This window comes from Pan troglodytes, chromosome X, assembly GCF_028858775.2.
Source record: "Pan troglodytes isolate AG18354 chromosome X, NHGRI_mPanTro3-v2.0_pri, whole genome shotgun sequence".
Lineage (NCBI taxonomy): Eukaryota > Metazoa > Chordata > Mammalia > Primates > Hominidae > Pan > Pan troglodytes.
The window spans coordinates 73218207-73240334 of NC_072421.2; the positions used below are offsets into that span (position 1 = coordinate 73218207).

General features: G+C 39.6%; 1 protein-coding gene across 4 annotated transcripts in view; it reads right to left on the minus strand.

Annotated features, from left to right (window-relative positions):
• ZDHHC15 (zinc finger DHHC-type palmitoyltransferase 15) overlaps positions 1-22128 on the minus strand; it is a 149302-nt gene that overhangs the window by 14723 nt on the left and 112451 nt on the right. The gene's annotated exons all lie outside the window — the stretch shown is intronic.

A 22128-nucleotide genomic window follows, 5' to 3' on the forward strand; every position in this document is an offset into this window, starting at 1 on the left:
AAAACCTTCAGTAGTTCCCCATCACTCACAGAATAAACTTATTAGTCTTACGTCTAAGGTCCCACCCAAACTGATACCAATTTACCTGCTGAATTAATCTAATAATCATTTTCTACATGTAACCCTGTTTTGAAAGAGGTGCAGAGAATACTGAAATAAAGATGATGAGTTCTCTTATTTTAATGAGTTCCCATCTATTCCCTTACTGCCCAAAATTTCTACTGGAGTCAGGCTACTTTCTTCATGTCCCCCTCACTTAGCTTGGGGTGTTGTGCATTACAACCTGTGACTTTCCTTTTACCTTTGGCCTCTGCATTCCTTGCCACCAATCTAGATCCTATCTAATCTTCAAGGTCCAAATTCTACTTATCTAAAGCCTTTTCTGACCACCCTGGCCCACAGCAAATCACCTTTCCTTTGAATTCTTATAGCACAAATTTTATGGTTTTAATCATTTGGCAAATAATGTATCCTGTATTGTGTTCTGTTAGGGAACTTTATGTATCTTATCTCCCCAAATAAATAAAATATCCTTGAGCTGAGACAATATATTGTATTGCCTGAACACCCCTTCTAGGTCCAATCTCATAACTTTAATATTCTCTCAATAAATATTAGTTTATTTTTTCTGTTATTCTTTCTAACAGGTTATTTGTCATGGCAGCATAAAGTACCAGATTGAAAATAAATCAGAAATTTCTTCTACTGTGGGCAGTATTAATGGGTGTCATATAAAGAAAGTTTTATCCAAATAACGAAAGAGGAAATAGGCTACAATATATAAAACATTGAATATACTAGAGTCTGATGTCAGTATTTTTTCAGGACAAGTGTTCAGCATTTCACAGGAAGGAGATTAATTCCCCCCAGTCCTGATTATCATTAACACTGGAAGGTTGTATTAGCACACTCAAGAAAATTTTTGTTTTTGTATTATACCTTTACTTGATAAAAAATATGCCTTCTAGGATATATTCTATAAAAAGTATCAAAATAAAGAGGCAATTTATCACATTAGCGCAAGGGAAAAGCTGCTGTTTAGTTCAGAAAAGTTCAGTTCTCTTATTGCTAGATTTTTTTTTGAGACAGGGTCTCACGCTGTTGCCCAGGCTGGAGTGCAGTTGTGTGGTCAGTTTACTCCAGCCTTGACCTCCTTGGCTCAAGCGATCCTCCCACCTCTCAGCCTCCTGAGTAGCTGGGACTACAGATGCACACCACGACACCCAGTTAATTTTTGTAGTTTTTCATAGAGAAGAGGTTTCACTATGTTGCTCAGGCTGATCTCAAACTCCTGGGCTCAAGCAGTCTGCCAGCCTCAGTCTCCCACAGTGCTGGGATTACAGGCATGAGCCACTGCACCTGGCCAGCTGGATTCTTTTTAAATTATTTTTCTTGTCATGGTTACTATACTGATAGAGAGTAACTGGAATAAGCTATGCATAATTATCATGTACCCCGGGGCTTGATTGTGACCTGGAGCTCTCTACTGGATTTTCAAACCAGGCTGAAAGAAGAGCTCAGTGAGGAGAGAAACTGATTTTACCTTCCTTACTAGGAAATAAAGGAACTACACCTAATGGATAGAGGTCATATAATTAAAACTGACAGTTCCTCTTTGGAAGTTTCCACATTTGGGATGGGCAGTGCTCCCATTGTTTACTAGATCCTAGGAAAAACAGAGCTTAAGGCACCATCTACTACTGAAAAGAAGACAGTGACCTAGTGAGGAAAAAAACTGAAATCCAACAGGCAAATTACAAAGAATCTCTAAGCAAACATAATGAATAAAAACCAAAACAAGACAGACAGAGAAGACTGGAATAAATAACTAATTCTTCAATGCAAAAACAGACATGCATCCACAAGAAGTAATACTGCACAGGGAACCATAACCTTCCCAAATGGACAAAGCAAGGAACCAGTGACTGACCCTAATGAGACAGCAATATTTGTGCCCTCTGATCAGCAATTCAAAATGGCAATATTATGGAAACTCAGTGATTTCCAAGATAACACAGAGAAGCAATTCAGAAATTTATCAGAAATAGTTAATAAAAAATTTAAATAGAAAAAATCAGACAGAAATCATGAAACTTAGAAATACATTTGCTAATCTGAAAAAAATCATTAGAGGCTCTCAATAACAAAATGGAGCTGAAGAAAGAATCAGTGAGCTCAAAGAAAAGCTTTTTGAAAATAAAGGAGAGAAAAAGAATGAAAAGGAAAAGAGATCACCTACAAGATACAGAAAACTGCCTCAAAACATCAAACGTAAGAATTATTTGTGTACAAGAGGGAGTTGAGCAAGAGCAAGGGGATCGAAAGCATAATTCAATAAATAATAACAAAAACTTTCCGAAACTTGAGAAAGATAAATATCCAGGTATAAGAAGGTCAGAGCACACCAAAAGATTCAACCAAAATCGTCTACCTCAAAGGCACATAATAGTCAAACTACCCCAAGGCATATAATAGTCAAACTCTCAAAGGTCAAGGTCAAAGAGAAGATCCTAAATACAGCAAGAGAAAAGATGTGCATAACATATAAAGGAGCTTCAATTTATTTGGCAACAGACTTCTCAATGGAAACCACACAGGCCAGGAGGGAGTAGGATGACATTTTCAAACTACTGAGGGGCAGGGAGCAGGAAGCTGTCATCCAAGAATACTGTATCCAGCAAAGTTATCCTTCAAAAATAAAGCAGAGATAAAGTCTTTCCCAGATAAACAAAAGCTGAGAGAATTAACCATCACCAGACAAATCTCACAAGAAATGGTAAAGGAGCTCTTCAATTTGAAAGAATGCAAAAAGAAAACATTTGAAGGTATACAATCCACTGGCAAAATTAAGTACATGGACAAACCCAGAGTACTCTACTACTTTAATTGTGTAATCAACTCAAAACTCTAGTATGAAGCCCAGAAGACAAATCTATCAAAAACAATAATCACTGAAGAAACCTGTTAAAAGATAGGTAGTATACAAATACATAAGTAGAGATGATTAAAATCAAAACGTAGAGGGGATGAAGTTAAATTGTAGAATTTTTTTCTTTGTTTCTATTATTTTCTTTGTGATTTAAGAAAAGCTGTCCTCTCTTTAAAATAACTTGTTACATCTATGACATATTTTTTGGTAAGCCTCATGATAGCCAGAATGCAAAAACCTGTAATAGATTCAGTAAAAATAAAAAGCAATTAAAACTTAATGCCAGAGAAAATAACACAGCTACAAAGGAAGAAAGAAAGAAGGGAAGAGAGGAGCTGCAAAACAACCAAAAAACAAGCAAAAAAGGGCAGTAGAAAGTCCTTACTTGCCAATAACAACATTGAATGTAAATAGGTTCAATTCTCCAATTAAAAGCATAGAAGAGACTGGGTGGAGCAAGATGGCTGAATAGATGCCTCCACCAATCATCCTCCCCACACCAACACCAAATTGAGCAACTACTTACACAAAAAGCACCTTCATAAGAACCAAAAATCATGTGAGAGATCACAGTACCTGGTTTCAACATCATTTTAAGGAAAGAGGCACTGAAGAGGGTAGGGAAGACAGTCTTGAATTGCCTACACCACCCCTCTCCCATCTCCTAGCAGTGGTTGCATGGTATGGAGACAGACTCTGTGAACTTGGGAGAGGGAGAGTGCAGTGACTGTGGCAGTTTGTGTTGGAACTCAGTGCTGCCCTGTCACAGCAGAAAGAAATACTGGGCAGAACTCAGCTGGTGCCCACAGAGGGAACATTTAGACAAGCCCTAATCAGATAAGAAATGCCAATCCCAGTGGTCAGAACTTGAGTTCTAGAAAGTACTGCTACTGCAAGCTGAGGCTCTGGGGTCCTAAATAAACTTGAAAGGCAGTCTAGGGCACAAGGACTGCAATTCCTGAGCAAATCCTGGTGCTTTCCTGGGCTCGAAGCCAGTGAATGTGGGGTACACATGACCTAGTGAGATACCAGCCAGGGTGGTCAAGGGATTGCTTGTTTAACCCCTCCCACAATGTCAGGCAGTGCAGCTTGCAGCTCTAGGAGAGACTCCTTCCTTCTGCTTGAGGAGGGAGAAGGGAGAATAGAGGACTTTGTCTTGTAACTTGAATACCAACTTAGCCACAGTAGGATAGGGTACCAGGAAGAGTCCTGAGGCCTCAATTTTAGGTCCTAGCTCATGGGTGACATTACTAGACACACCCTGTGCCAGAAGGGAACATGCTGTATTAAAGTGAAAGACCCAGTCCTGCAGGATTTATCACCTGCTAACTAAAGAGCCCTTGGGCCCCGAATAGTCACTAGAGGTAGCCAGGCAGTACTTACCATGGGCCTTGGGTGAGATTCAGAGATATGCTACCTTTAGGTGTCACTCAACATATGCACAGCTATGGTGACGATGAGCAGAGACTCATTCTGCTTGATAAAAGCAAAGGGAAGATAAAGGAGACTTTGACTTGCAGGTTAGGTACCAGCTTGGCCACAGTGAGGAAGAGCACCAAGCAGGCTCTTGGGTTCCCCAATTCTAGGCCTTGACTCTTGAATGGCATTTCTATACCTACCCAGGGCCAGAGTGGAGCTCACTGCCCTGAAGGGTGAGTCCCAGATCAGACAGGATTCACCATACCCTTATTGAAGAGCCCTTGGGCCTTGAGTGAACATTGCCAGTAGCCAGGCAGTAGGTGCTGTGGGCCTGGGGCAGTAGTGGCCACAGCGAGATAACTGTGTATTTGTGGAAAGGGGAGGGAAGAGTGAAAAGGACTTTGTCTTCTGGCTTTGGTGCCTGCTCAGCCACATTGGAACACAGCACCAGGTTGATACTTAAGATTTCTAAATCTAAGTGCTAACTCCCAGATGGCATCTCTGGAACTGCCTGGAACCTGGGGGAATTCGCCACCCAGAAGGGAAGAACAGAAACCTGGCTGGCTTTGCAACCTGCTGATTGTAGAGCCCTAGGGCCTTGAGAGAATATAGGCAGTAGTTATGATGGGTCTTGGGTGAGAATCAGTGCTGTACAGGCTTCAGGGCTGACCCAGCACAGCCCTAGTGGTGGTGGCCACAGGGGCACTTGTGTTACCCCTCTCCTAGCTCCAGGCAGCTCAGCACAGAAAGAGACTTTGTTTGTTTGGGGGAAAGTAAGGGAAGAGAACGAGAGCCTCTGTCTGGTAATCCATGGAATTCTTCAGGATCTTATCCAACACCACCAAGATGGTATTTATATGAGTATGCAAGAGCCACAGCATTACTGGGCTTGAGGAGCCACCAAATGTACCTATAATGCAATGATCAAAGACTTAGATCACAACACCCAAATCCCTGTGAATATTCGGAAAGCCTTCCCAGGGAGGACAAGCACAAACAGGCACAGACTGTGAAGACAACAATAAATATCTAACTCTTCAATGCCTAGACACTGATGAACAGACACAGTATCAAGACCATCCAGGAAAAGATGCCTTCACCAAACAAAGTAAATTAAGCATAATGACCAATCTCAGAGAGACTGAGATAGTAGACCTTTCAGACAGGAGAACTCAAAATAACTGTTTTAAGGAAGCTCAGTGAAAATCAAGATAATAGAGAGAAGGAATTCAGAATCTTACCAGATAAATTTTAAAATGGGATGGAAATAATTAAAAGGAACCAAGCAGAAATTCTTGAGCTGAAAAATTCAATTGAATACTGACGAATGCAAAACGGTTTCTTAACAGCAGAATTGACTAAACAGAAGAAAGAATTAGTGAGCTTGAGGACAGGCTACTTGAAAATACACACAGAGAAGAGACAAAAAAAGGAATAAAGAAAAAAGCACACTCACAAGATCTAGAAAATAGCCTAAAACTGGCAAATCTAAGAGTTATTGGCCTTAAAGAGGAGGTAGAGAGAAAGATAGGGGTAGAAAGTTTATTCAAAGGAATAATGACAGAATTTCCCAAACCTAGAGAATGACATTAATATTCAATTACAAGAAGGTGATAGAAGACCAAACAGATTTAAGCCAAATAAGACTACATCGAGACATTTGATAATAAAACTTCCAAAGGTGACAAATAAAGAAAGGATCCTAAAAGCAGCAAGAAACAACATACAATGGCACTTCAACATATCTCACAGCAGACTTTTCAGAGGAAACCTCACAGGCCAGGAGAGACTGGCATGACATATTTAAAGTGTTGAAGGAATAAAATCCCTTTTTACCCTAGAATAGTATATATAGCAAAAAATATTCTTCAAACATGTAGGAGAAATAAAAACTTTCCCAGAAAAACAAAAACTGAAGCATCAACAGCAGAAGTGTTCTATAAGAAATGCTAAAAGGAGTTCTTTGATGTGAAAGAAAAGAATGTTAATGAGCAAAAAATACAAATTTGAAGGTACAAAACTCACTGGTAATAGCGCACAGAAAACACAGAATATTGTAACACTGTAGGTGTGATATGTAAACTACTCATATCTTGAGTAGAAAGACTAAAAGATGAACTGATCAAAAATAACTATAACAACTTTTGAAGGCATAGGCAGTACAATAAGATACAAATAGACATAAAAAATTAAAAGCATGAGGATGAAGTTCATTTGCAGTTTTTATTAGTTTTATCTTTGTTTGTTTATGCAATTAGTGTTGTCATCAGTTTAAAATAATGGGTTATATTATTGCAAGCCTTACAGTTTGTATTAGTCAGGGTTCCCTAGAGGGACAGAACTAATGGAATATATCTATAGGGGAATTTATTAAGCATTAACTCACATGATCACAAGGTCTCAAAATAGGCTGTCTGCAGGCTGAGGAGCAAGGAGAGCCAGTCCGAGTTCCAAAACTGAAGAACTTGGAGTCCGACATTCAAGGACAGAAAGCATCCAGCACTAGAGAAAGATGTAGGCTAGGAGGCTAGGCCAGTCTCTCTTTTCACATTTTTCTGTCTGCTTATATTCTAGCCACACTGACAGCTGATTAGATTGTGCCTACTCAAATTAAGGGTGGGCCTGTCTTTCCCAGCCCACCAACTCAAATGTTAATCTCCTTTGGCAACACTGTCACAGAAATACCCAGGATCAATACTTTGTATTCTTCAGTCCAATCAAGTTGACCAGTATTAACCATCACAAGTCTACCTTTTGTCAACTTGAACCCATACACATCTCCTGAGATCATACATAATATTCAAATATAGATGATAATAAGGTCATAGTTACACCAAACATAATACAACTATCCTTTGTACAACTGCAACTGCATCAATCCCCAACCCAAATACTATTACATAAAGTTAACAATACTTAAATATTGATGTGAAGTCAATAAATCTTATGTCACATGATAAAGGAGAAAGGAAATAAAATGAAGATATTTTCTTAGTACAAGTGTATATACGCATAAACATTTTTTATTAACAAAACAAGGAGGAAATACTCATGACAATTACAGTCTTCACTTCTCCAGCTGGTCATGTGGTTGTAGCTGGTACTGACGACTACCTTCTTCTACTACTCATTCTGTATTCCCTTTGCCTTCAGGAAGCACTTCAGCAGGTCATGGTTTTTTTTTTTTTTCCTGATAAAGTGACCCAAACCTTCATTCCTGAAGGGTTTGGGTCATTTGTAGTCCTGCCTGGATTGTGCTGTTGTAGTTTCCCATTGACCATAATCACAGGGCATGGTAATACTAACAGACGCCCTAATGGATCTCCTGTATTCCATGCATACTCTTCCTTACATCCATTGTGCAGTAGTAGACTGATTTCATCTTGATAGTCTGGGTCAATCACCCCAGACAACACTGTAACTCCATTCTTAGCCTGTTGACTTAAAGGTAGGAGGAGCCCAAAATGTTCAGGTGGCAATCATAACTTCCTGTTTAATGGAATCCTTGTTGTGTCTCCTGGTGGCAGTGTTCCTCCCTCTGAAATAAGACTCTCACTCAGGGCAATCTTAGCAGATTTGAGACTCAGTATCTGCTTCTGAAGCCAGGAGACAGAATCCTTGAGTTCATCATTTTCCTTCACCAGTTTTTCCACTGAACTTAGGAGCAGCCAACCAGCTTCATTATCTTCCTTGGTTCTCCACATAAGGTCAAAAGTATTATGTATAGAGTCACTAAACTCCTTGCCTCTCATGAGCAATGAATCAGGAGTGTCGAGTGTATTTATTTTGTGAACTCTCTAAACAGTTCATGCCAAGGACCATCAGTGTTCTCCATACTATTAGAAGTAGAGTCCTTAACATTTTTGTGTCTAATCATATTAAGCAGCCAATTCCAGAAACCCCCAAACCAACAAAAGAACTCCATCCTTAATATTCTATTCTTCTAGAACCACTGCTGGTACCAAAATCTGTATTAGTCAGCATCCTCTAGAGAAACAGAACTAATGGAATCATATATATGAGTTTATTAAGTATTATACCACCACAAGGTCCACAATAGGCTGTCTGCAGGCTGAGGAGCAAGGAGAGCCAGTCCAAGTTCCAAAACTGAAGAACTTGGAGTCTGATGTTTGAGGGCATGAAGCATCCAGCATGGGAGAAAGATGTAGGCTGGGAGGCTAGGACAGTCTATCTTTTCACATTTTTTTGCCTGCTTATATTCTAGCTGTGCTGGCAGCTGATTAGATTGTGCCCACCCAAATTAAGAATGAGTCTGCTGTTCCCAACCCACTGATTCTCAAATGTTAACCTCCTTTGGCAACACCATCACAGACACACCAAAGATCAATACTTTGTATCCTTCAATCCACTCAAGCAATCAAGTTGACACTCAGTACTAACCATCATATGGTTACTGCAAATCAAAAAACATATTACAGATACACAAAAAATAAAAAGCAAGAAATTAAAACATACCACAAGAGAAAATCACCTTTACTTAAAAGAAGACAGGAAGGACAAAAAAACAAAAACAAAAACAAAACAAAACAAAAACCCATGAAACAACCAGAAAACAAGTAATAGAATGGTAGGAGCAAGCTCTTTTCAATAATAACATTGAATGTAAATGGAGTAAACTCTAATCAAAAGAGAAAAAGTGGCTGAATGGATGAAAAAAAAAAAACAAGACCCGATGATCTATTACCTACAAGAAACACCTTTCATCTATAAAGACACAAATAGACTGAAAATAAAGGAATGGAAAAAGATATTCCATGCAAGTGAAAACAAAAACAGAGCATGTGTAGCTACAAAAATATCAGAGAAAATACATTTTAAGACAAAAACTATAAGAAGACACAAGGAAGGTGATTATATAATGATAAAGGGGTCGATTCAGCAGGAGAATATAACAATTCTAAGTATACTTACACTCAACACTGGAACACCCAGAGGTATAAAGCAAATATTATTAGAGCTTAACAGAGAAAGACTCCAAAACAATAACAGCTGGAGACTTCAATACCCCACCTTCAACATTGAACAGATCACCCAGACAGAAAATCAACAAAGTAACATCAGATAATATGCACCACAGATGAAGTGAACCTAAAAATATTTACAGAACATTTCATCCAACAGCTGCAGAATACATATTCTTCTCTTTGGCACATGGATCATTCTGAAGAACAGACCATATGTTAGATGACAAGTGTTAAAAAAATTTAACAAGTGAAATAATATCAAATCCCTTATATGACCACAGTGGAATAAAATTAGAAATCAATAACAAGAGGAAGTTTGGAAAGTATATAGGCACATGGAAATTAAATAATATGCTCCTGAATTACCAGTAGATCAATAAAGAAATTAAGAAGGGAAGTGAAAAATTTCAGCCCACTTTCACTACTGTGATTCAACACAGTACTAGAAGTCCTAGCTGGAGCAATCAGATAAGAGAAGGAAATAAACACATCCCAATTGGAATGGAAAAAGTCAAGTTATCCTTGTTTTTAGATGATATAATCTTATATTTGAAAAAACATAAAGATTCCACAAAAAAACCATTAGATCTGATAAATAAATTCAGTCAAGTTGCAGAATACAAAATCAACATGCAAAAATTAGTAGCATTTCTGTATGCTAACAGTGAACAACATAAAATGAAATCAAGAAAGTAACCCCCTTCACAATAGGTAAAATAAAATACCCATAAATTAGCTTAACCAAAGAAGTGAAAAATATCTACAAGAAAAGCTGTGAAACATTGAAAGAAATTGAATAGGAAGCAAAAAAATAGAAAGATATTCCATGTTCATGATTTGGAAGAATATTGTTAAAATGTCCATACTACCCAAAGCAATCTACAGATTAAATGCAATCCCTCTTAATATACCCATGACATCCTTCATAGAAATAGGAAAAATAATCCTAAAATTTATATGGAACCACAAAAGACCCAGAATAGCCAAAGCTATCCTGAGCAAAATAAACAAAACTGTAGGAACCACATTACCTGACTGCAAAGCAGAATGGAACTAGCATAAAAAGAGACACATAGACCAATGGAACAGAATAGAGAACAAAGAGTAAACTTATTGTCAACAAAAATGCCAAGAATACTCACTGGGAAAAGAACACTCTCTTCAATAAATGGTGCTGGGAAAACTGGATATCCATATGCAGAAGAATGAAACTACACCCTTACCTCTCTCCATATATAAAAGTCAAATCAGAATAGATTAAAGACCTAACTCTGAGACCTCAAAATATGAAACTATGAAATAAAACTTTTGGGGAAATTCTTCAGGACATTGGAATTGGCAACGATGTGTTGAGTGATACCCCCTAACGCACAGGCAACCAAAGCAAAAATAGACAAATGGGATCACATCAAGTTAAAAACCTTCCATACAGCAAAGAAGACAATAAACAAAGTGAAAAGACAAACCACAGAATGGGAGAAAATATTTGCAAACTACCCATCTGAGAAGGGATTAATAACCAGAATACATAAAGAGTTCAAACAATTCTATAGGAAAAAATCTAATAATCTGATTAAAAATGGGCAAAAGATGTGAATAGACATTTCTGAAATGAAGACATGCAAATGGCAAACGGGTACATGGAAAGGTACTCAACATCATTGATCAGAGAAATGAAAATCAAAACTATAATGAGACCAAATCTCACCCCAGTTAAAGTTTATCCAAAAGTCAGGCAATAACAAATGCTGGTGAGGATGTGGAGAAAAGGGAACCCTTGAACAGTATTGGTACAAATGTATGTTTTATTAAAACTACTATGGAGTATAGTTTGGCATTTCCTCAGAAAACTAAAAATAGAGCTAACATATGATCCAGCAATTCTACTCCTAGTTATATACTCAAGAGAAAGAAAATCAGTATATTGGAGAGATATCTGCATTCCTATGTTTATTGGAGCACAACTCATAATAGCCAAGATTTAAAAGCAACCTAAGTGTCCATCAGCAGATGAATAGATAAAAAGTAGTACATACATACAATGGAGTACTATTGAGCCATAAAAAAGAATGAAATCCTGTTATTTGCAACAACATGGATGGAACTGGAGGTCATTATGTTAAGTGAAATAAGCCAGGCACAGAAAGACAAACGTCACATGTTCCCAATTATTTTGGGGAGCTAAAAATTAAAACAATTTAATTGATGGAGATAGAGGGTATAATGATGGTAACCAGAGGCTGGGAATGGTGTTTGGGGGTCGGGGAAGTTGGGGTGGTTAACACTTATAAAAATATTGGCTGGGTGCGGTGGCTCACATCTGCAATCCCAGCATTTTGGGAGGCCAAGGCGGGTGGATCACCTGAGGTCAGGAGCTCGAGACCAGCCTGGCCAACATGGTGAAACCCCGCCATTACTAAAAATACAAAAATTAGTCAGGCATGGTGATGCATGCCTGTAATCCCAGCTACTCAGAAGGCTGAGGCATGAGAATCACTCGAACCCAGGAGGCGGAGGTTGCAGTGAGCTGAGATCACACCACTGCACTACAGCCTGGGCAACAGAGTGAGACTCCATCTCAAAAAAATAAATTGTTAGAATAAACAAGATTTAGTATTTTAAAATAACTAAAAGTTTGTAACAGAAATAAAGGATAAATGCTTGAAGTTGTAGATATTCAATTTATCCTCATTTGATTATTACACATTGTATACCTGTATTAAGATATCTCATATACCCCATAAATATAGACACCTAGTATGTACCCAGAAAAATTAAAAAAAAAAAACTTGTTTTAAAAGGCATAGAGTGGCTGAATGAATAAAGAAACAACCTGGGGAGTAGTGGCCAAGATGGTCAACTAGAAGCAGCTAGGTTTTGTGGCTCTCACGAAGAGGAACAGAAGGGGTGAATAAATACAAGACCTTCAACCGAAATATTCAGGTACTCACATTGGGATTAATCTAGGAAACAACTTGACCCACAGAGAACAAAGAAAAGCAAGAGGACAACGGCCCATCTGGGAGCAACACGGAGGCAGGTGAATCCTCCACCCAGGGAAGCCATGCTTCTCCCACAGATCTTTGCAACCCTTGGGTAAGGAGATTTCCTTGTGAACCCACCCCACCAGGGCCTTCAGTCTTCAGTCTGACAAATAGAGTTACATGGAGTCTTGGCAGAGCAGCCGCTCAGGCATGTGTGGAGACACTGGAGCCTTAGAAACTTGGGCGTTTCAGCAAAAGTAGCTGCAGCTCCCACAAAGTGGGAGGTTAGACTCCTGTACATAGCCCTAGGAAAGAAGCTGAATCCAGGGGGCTGAGCAGTAACAGCCCACAGGCCTCACTTCCATGGCACCTCACAAGATAAGACCCACTGGCTTGGAATTCCAGTCAGCTAGCAGTAGCAGCATTGCACTTTCCTAAAAAGGAGCTCCTGGTGGGAGGGGCGAGCCACCATCTTTGCTTTTCAGGTGCCTTAGCCGTTCCAGCCTTCAGGCTTTGAGAGTCTAGCTGACCTGGGGCAAAAGGGATTCCCCAGCACAGCCTAGCTCCTCTACCAAAACAAAGCCAGACTGCTGCTTTAAGCCGGCGCCTGATCCTGTTCTTCCTCACTGGTCAGGTCCTCCCAACCAGGGCCTCCGGCCACCCCCACCCAATCTCTCCAACTGACAGAGATCTGAATTCCCCCTCAAAAGGCATTCCCAAAGGGGGATGGACCATCATTTTTGCTCTTTGGATGACTTAGCCATTCCAACCTTTGGGCTTTGGGGTGTCTGAGGTGACCAGGGTCTGAAGTGGACCCCCCAGCAAAGCACAGATGCTTTAACAAAACATGGCCAAACTGCCTTTATAAGTGGGTCCTGATCTTGTTCCTCCTCACTGGGCGGGACCTCCCAACTGGGGCCTCCAGCTATCCCCACCCAAGCTCTCCAGCCAACAGAGATCTGAACTTGCCCTGGGACATCACTCCCACAGGGAGGGGTGGGCTGCCATCATTGCTCTTTGGGCATCTTACCCATTCCAGCCTTTGGGCTTCAGAGTGTGAGGTGACCAAGGGCTGAAGTGGACCCCCAGCACAACGCAGCTGCTCTACCAAAACAGGATCAGACTGCTTTTTAAGCAGTTCCCAATCCTGTTCATCTTCACTGGCTGGGACCTCCCAACTGTGGTCTCCAGCCACTTCCTACAGGTGCCTTTGGGCCAGCAACAGGTCTGTAACTCCCTGGGACAAAACTCCCTGAAATAGGGACAAGTTGCCATGTTTGATGTTTCACAGCCTTCACTGGTGACACCTCCAGGTTGTGGAAAATCTGAGGTGATTAGGATCTGGAGTAGGCCCCAAGCATACCACAGCAGCCCTATGAAAAAGTGGCCAGACTGTTATGTGGTTGCCCATTTTCATATCTCCTCAATGGGCAGGTCCTCCAGGCCTGGCCCTCCAGCCACCCCCCACCAGAGCTACTAAGCTAGTACCAACTCAGTAACTCCCTGGACAGAGCCTCCAGGGGCAACTGAAAGCAAAGCCTCTTAGCCACTGCCTCTGTAGTGGAACTACTCTTGCCACCCTTGGAGTAACAAAGGAGCAAAGACCGTAAGTGTCTTATCCATACCTCCAACAAGCTGTAGTTGACCCAAGGAGAGGAGGCCAGTCCATCTCCCACAGGTCCTAAACACCACCCATGGCTCATCACCAGACAGGGAACCCCTGGCTTGGGCATAAACCCTTCACCTTGGGCTGACTGCACTGAGCAATTGCTGACCTGTATCTCTCTGGAATAAAGCCTCCAGGAGTCAAGTAAACGACCCTTGGCCACAACCACTACTAAGATCTCCTCCTCTGCTGCCTCTAGGCTGGGGAAAGAACATAAGCACTAAGATCACCCCAGAGCTCCAGTGGGCAGCCCAACTGTGCCAAGTCATGAACTACAGCCAGACTCAAGGGGAAGAGGAACCTTCACTTTCAGAGCACTGAGAGGAAATATAGCTGCAACTGTGAGAAAAAATAGGGGAGCTACACAACTGAGCAAGAGTCTACCAAATGACCAGTAAGCCTGAGTGTCACCTGCTGGTTCATACCCCAAAACTTCAACACCAAAAATTCATCACTAAAATAACCCCCTCTGATACCAGAGACAAGAAATCAGCTTCAAATAAAGACACTACACAAAGCCTCAGCCCAGTGAAAACATCCAGAAAAGAAGTATATTGACTGTACTCAAGCTACACTGCAGTTAAAGAAACACCCACACGCAGAGATGAGAAAAAAACCAATGCAAGAACTCTGGTAACTCAAATGGCCCGGGTGTCATATGTTCTCCAAATGACTGTACAACTTCTCCCAAAAGAGTGTTTAACCAGGCTGAACTGGCTGGAATGACAGATGTAGAATTCGGAATATGCATAGGAACAAAAATCATCAAGATTCAGGAGGATGGCAAAACCCAATCCAAGGAAAATAAGAATCATAATAAAGTGATACAGGAGCTGAAGGATAAAATAGCCAGTATAAAAAAGAACCTAATGGGTCTGACAGAGTGGAATAACAGAATATAAGAATTTCACAATGCAATCACAAATACTAACAGCAGAATAAACCAAGCTGAAGAAAGAATCTCAGAACTTGAAGACTGGTTCTCTGAAATAAGACAATCAGAGAAAAATAAAGAAAAAAGAATACAGGGAAATGAACAAAACCTCCAAGAAGTATGAGATTATGTAAAGAGGCCAAAGCTACAAATCATTGGCATCCCTGAAAGGAAGGGGGAGAAAGCAAATAACTTGGAAAATACATTTCAGGATATTGTCCATGAAAACTTCCCCAACCTTGCTAGAGAGGTCAACAGTCAAAAGCAAGAAATACAGAGAACCCCTGCAAGATTCTACACAAGAAGATCATTTCTAAGACACATAATCATCAGATTTTCCAAGGTAGAAATGAAAGAAAGAATGTTAAAGGCAGCTAGCCAGAAAGGGTAGGTCACCTTCAAAGGGATCCCCATCAGGCTAACAATGGAACTCTCAGCTGAAACCCTATGAGCCAGAAAAGACTGGGGGCCTATATTCAACACTTATAAAGAAAAAAACTTCAACCAAAAATTTCATATCCAGCCAAACTAAGCTTCCTAAGTGAAGGAGAAATAAGATCCTTTTCAGATAAGCAATGTTGAAGGACTTCACGACCACCAGACCTGTCTCAGAAGAGATCTTGAAAGAAGCACTAAATATAGAAAGGAAAGACTGCTACCAGTGAATAGTGAAGCTGGAATGGATGCTGATAGAACAAATGTTCAATGCAGAGGATGGAAAGTAGCGCATCACTGAGGCTGGACTCCAGATCTGCACTGCCAGCCAGCTGGGGTCTGACTGCACATGGCTTCTGATGAATCTTGTGTTTTTTACAAATTGGAGCAGGGACAGATCATAGATTTCTGATTTTATGTAAAGTTTTGCCTAATACATTAAAGCAGTCACTTTTCCTGTGCTGTTTCCAAAAAAAAAAAAAAGAAAAGAAAAAAGAAAAACACACTTAAACACACTGACCAGTGTCACTGCAAAGCAAGCACACAAGTAAACCAACATAACAACCAGCTAATAGTACAATGACAGGATCAAATTCACACATATCAATACTAACCTTGAATGTAAATGGGCTAAATGCCCCACTTAAAAGGCACAGAGTGGCAAGCTGAGTTAAAAAGCAAGATCCAATGGCATGCTGTCTTCAAGAGACCCATCACACATGTAATTACACTTATAGGCTCAAAATAAAGGGATGGAGAAAAATCTACCAAGCTAATGGAAAACAGAAAAAAGCGGGGGTTGCAATCCTAATTTCTGACAACAGACTGCAAACCAACAAATATAAAAAAAGACAAGGAAGGGCATTACATAATGGTAAAGGGTTCAATTCAACAAGAAGATCCTAAGTATCCTAAATATATATGTACCCAACACAGGAGTATCCAGATTCATAAAGCAAGTTCTTAGAGATGTACAAAGAGACAGAGTCCCACACAATAATAATGGGAGACTTCCACACACCACTGACAGTTTTAGACAGATAAATGAGACAGAAAATTAACAAAAACATTCAGGACCTAAACTCAGCATTGGGCCAAATGGATCTGAGAGACCTTTACAGAAGTCTCCACCCAAAAACAACAGAATATAAATTCTTCTCATTGCCACATGGCACATACTCTAAAATCAGACACATAGTTGGACATAAAACAATCCTCAACAAAAGTAAAAGAATGAAAATCTTACAAAACACACTCTGGAACCACAGTGCCATAAAAATAGAAGTAAACACAATAAAAATTGCTCAAAACTATACAATTACATAGAAATTAAACAACATGCTCCTCAATGACTTTTAGGTAAATAATGAAATTAAGGCAGAAATTAAGTAGTTCTTTGAAAATAATTAGATCAAAGATACAACATACCAGAATCTCTGGGACACAGCTAGGGTGGTATTAAGAGGGAAATTCATAGCACTAAATGCCCACATCAAAAAGCTAGAAAGATCTCAAATTAACAACCTAACATAACAACTGAAAGAATTAGAGAAGCGAGAACAAATAAACCCCAAATGCTAGCAGAAAATGAGAAATAACAAAAATCACAGCTGAACTGAAGGAAATCAAGACATGAAAAACCATTCAAAAGATCAACAAATCCAGGAACTGGTTTTTTTGAAACATTAAAAAAATGGATAGGCCACTAGCTAGACTGATTAAGAAGAAAAGGGAGAAGATCCAATAAACACAATTAGAAATGACAAAGAGAATGTTACTACTGTCCCCACAGAAGTAAAAACCATCAGAAACTACTATGAACACCTGTATGCACACAAACTAGAAAACCTAAAAGAGATAAATTCCTAGACACATATACCCTCCTAAGGCTGAACAAAGAAGAAATGGACTCCTTGAAAAGACCAAGAATGAGCTCCAAAATTGAATCAGTAATAAACAGCCTACTAAATGAAAATGCCTAGGACCTGATGGATTCACAGCCAAATTCTACGAGATTACAAAGAGCTGGTACCATTCCTACCGAGACTATTCCAGAAAAATGAGGAGGAAGGACTCCTCTGCAACTCATTCTGAGGCCAGCATTATCTTGATACCAAAACATGGCAGAGACACAACAATAGCCACAACAACAATTCACCTTCAGGCCTATATCCTTGATGAAAATTGTTGCAAAAATCCTCAATAAAATATTTGCAAACTGAATCCAGCAGCATATCACCAAGCCAATCCACCATGATCAGGTAGATTTCATCCCCGGAATGCAAAGTTGTTTCAACATATGAAAATGAATAAATGTGATTAATCACATAAATAGAACTAAAGACAAAAACCACATGATTATCTCAATAGATTCAAGAAAGGCTTTTGATAAAATTCAACATCCCTTCATGTTAAAATAACTAGGTATTGAAGTAACATACCTCAAAATAATAAGAGCCATCTATGACAAAGTCCCAGCCAACATTATACTGAATGGGCAAAAGCAGGAAGCATTCTCCTTGAAAACCGGCACAAGACAAGGTTGTCCTCTCTCATCCCTTCTATTCAACATAGTATGGGAAGTCCTAGCCAAAGCAATCAGGAAAGAGAGATAAATAAGTGGCATCCAAATAGGAAGAGAAGAAGTCAAACTATATCTGTTTGCAGATGATATGATTCTCTATCTAGAAAACCCCATAGTCTTGGCCAAAAGCTCCTTCAGGTGATAAACAACTTTAGCAAAGTTGCAGGACACAAAATCAATGTACAAAAATCACTAGCATTCCTATACACCAACAACAGTCAAACCAAGAGCCAAATCAGGAACGAATTCCCATTCACAATTGCCACAAAAAAGTAAAATATTTAGAAATACAGCTAACCAGGGAGGTGAAAGATCTCTACAATGAGAATTACAAACTACTGCTCAAAGAAATTAGAGAAGACACAAACAAATGGAAAAATATCCCATGCTGATGGACAGGTAGAATCAATATCATTAAAATGGCTATACTGCTCGAAGCAATGTACAGATTCCATGCTATTCCTATCAAATTACCAGTGTCATTTTTCACTTAACTAGAAAAATGTTTTAAAATTCATATGGAAGCAAAAACGAGCCTGAATAGCCAAGGCAATCCAAAGCAAAAAGAACAAAGCTGGAGGAATCATGTTAGCCAACTTGAAACTATACTACAAGGATACAGTGACAAAAACAGCATAGTACTGGTACAAAAACAGGCACATAGACCAATGGAACACAATAGAGAGCCCAGAAATAAGGCTGCACATCTATGAACATGTGATCTTTGATAAAGCTGACAAAAATAAACAATGGGGAAAAGACTCCCTATTCAATAAATGGTGCTGGGATAACTGGTTCACCATATTCAGACAGTTAAAGCTGGACCCCTTCCTTACACCATATACAAAAATCAATTCAAGATGGATTAAAGAATTAAGTATAAAACCCAAAACTATAAAAACCCAGGAAGACAACCTAAGCAGTATTATCCTGGACACAGGAATGGATAAAGAGTTCATGACAAAGACACTGAAAGCAATCACAACAATAGCAAAAATTGACAAATAGTATCTAATTAAACCTAAGAGTTTCTGCCCAGCAAAGGAGAATATCAACAGAGTAAACAGACAACCTACAAAATGGAGAAAAATATTTGCAAGCTGTGCATCTGACAAAGTTCTAATATCTATCATGTATAAGGAACTTAGGTAAATTTACAAGAGAGAAACAAACAACCCCATTAAAAAGTAGGCAAAGGACATGAGCAGATGCTTCTCAAAAGAAGACATACATGCAGCAAACAAACATATAAAAAAAGCTCAATATCACTGATCATTAGAGAAATGCAAATCAAAACCACAATGAGATACCATCTTACAGCAGTCAGAATGGGTATTATAATAAAGTCAAAAAATAACAGATGCTGGTGAGGTTACAGAGAAAAGGGAACCCTTATACACTGCTGGTGGGAGTGTAAATTAGTTCAACCATTGTGGAAAGCACTATAGCAATTCCTCAAAGATCTAAAAGCAGAACTACCATTTCACCCAGCAATCCTGTTACTGGGTATATACCCAGAGGAATATAAAGCATTCTGCCATAAAGACACATGCACACAAATGTTCACTGCAACACTGTTCACAATAGCAAAGATGTGGAATCAACCTAAATGCCCATCAATGACAGACTGGATAAAGAAAATGTGGCACCCATACACCATGGAATATTATTAAGTCATAGAAAAGAATGAGATCATGTCTTTTGTGGGAATATGGATTGAGCTGGAGGCTATCATCCTTAGCAAACTAACTGAGGAACAGAAAACCAAATACTGCATGTTCTCACTTATAAGTGGGAGCTAAATGATGAGAACTTATGAACAAAAAGAAGGAAAAAACAGACACTGGTGTCTACTTGAGGGCAGGGGGTGAGAGGAGGAAGAGGAGCAGAAAAGATGACTATTAGGTACTAAGCCTAATACCTGGGTGATGTAATAATACATACAACAAACCCCCATGACATGAGTTTACCTATATAAGAAACCTTCACGTGTACCACCAAACCTAAAATAAAAAATAAAAAATAAGAAACAAGACCTAACTATGTTGCCTACAAGAAATCTATTTCACCTATAAAGACACACATAAGTACATAAATGGAAAATGATACTCCATGCAACTGGAAACCAAAAAAGATCAGGAGTAACTTACTTATATCTGATAAAATGAATTACAATAAAAGATATAGAAAGAGACACAGAAGGTCACTATATAATGATAAAGGGTCAATTCAACAAGATGATATAACAATTATAAATATCAATGCACTCAACACAGGAGTACTGAAGTATATAAAACAAACATCACTAAATCTAAAAGGAAGAGATAGACTGCAATAAAATAACAGTAGGGCAGTTTAACATCCCATTTTCAGTAAAGGGAGTATCCTCCAGACAGAAAATCAACAAAGATATCAGAATTAAACTACACACTATACCTAATAGGCCCAAGTGACATTTATGGAACATTTCACACAATTGCTACAGAATATACATTCTTTTCTTCAGCACATAGAGCATTCTCTAGAATAGGCCAGATCTTAGGCCACAAAACTAGCATCACCAAATTCTAAAAAGTAGAAATCATATCAATTACATTTTCTTGAGCTTCATTTTCTGTCCTGATTTTTAAAAAGTATTTTTTCTGACCACAATGGATAAAACTAGAAATAAATAAGATGAACCCTGGAACCTGCACAAACACATAGAAATTAAAAAACATGCTCCTGGGCCAATGAGTCAATGAAGAAAATTAAGAAAGAAATTTAAAAATGTCTTGAAACAAATGGAAATGGTAGTACAACATACTAAAATCTATAGGACACAGCAAAGCAGTACTAAAAGGGAAGTTTATATAAATGCCTACATCAAAAAAGTAGAAAGACTTGAAAAAAGAACGTAACCATGCACCTTAAGGAACTAGAAAAGCAAGAATGAACCAAACACCAAATTAGTAGAAGGAAAGAAATAATAAATATCAGATAGGAAACAAATAAAATTAATATTTTCCAAAGCAATACAGAAGACCAATGAAACAAAAAGTTGGATTTTTGAAGATAAAATTGACAAAATATTAGCAAGATTAACCAAGGAAAAAAGAGAGAAGACCCAAATAAATAGAATCAGAAGTGAAAATGGGATATTACAACTGATGCCACAGAAATACAAAGAATCATTAGAGATTATAATGAAAAACTATACACCAACAAATAGGAAAACCTTGAAGAAATGGATAAATTCCTTGACACATACAACCTACCAAGGTTGAACCATGAAGAAACAGAATGCTGAATAAACCAATGAGTAATGAGATTGATGGTGTAAAAAAAAGTCTTCCATCAAAAAAAAAAAAAAAAAAATCTGGGACCTGATGGCGTCACTGCTGAATTCTACCAAATGTTTAAGGAAGAACTAATAACAATTTTACTTAACCTTTCACAAAAATTGAAGAGGTGGGAATACTACTAAACTCTACAAGGCCAGCATTACCCTGATACCCAAACCAAACAAGGACACAGTGAAAAAAGAAAACTCAGGCCAATATCATGGATGAACACAAAATGCTAAGATCCTCAACAAAATAGTAGCAAACTGAACTCAATCACAAATTTAAAACATTAGTCAGTGCTCAATGTTGCCCAGGCTGGAGTGCAGTGGCGTGATCTTGGCTCGCTACAACCTCCACCTCCCAGCTGCCTGCCTTGACCTCCCAAAGTGCCAAGATTGCAGCCTCTGCCCAGCCGCTACCCCGTATGGGAAGTGAGGAGCATCTCTGCCTGGCCGCCCATTGTCCGGGATGTGAGGAGCCCCTCTGCCCAGCCACCCAGTCTGGCAAGTGAGGAGCGCCTCTTCCCGGCCGCCATCCCGTCTGGGAAGTGAGGAGCGTCTCTGCCCGGCCGCCCATCATCTGAGATGTGGGGAGTGCCTCTGCCCGGCCGCGACCCCATCTGGGAACTGAGGAGTGTCTCTGCCCGACCGCCACCCCATCTGGGAGATGAGAAGCGTCTCTGCCCAGCCGCCCCGTCTGAGAAGTGAGGAGCCCCTCTGCCCAGCAGCCGCCCCATCTGGGAAGTGAGGAGCCCCTCCACCCAGCAGCCACCCCGTCCGGGAAGTGAGGAGTGTCTCCACCTGGCAGCCACCCCGTCCAGGAGGTGGGGGGCAGCCCCCGCCCGGCCAGCCGCCCCGCCCGGGAGG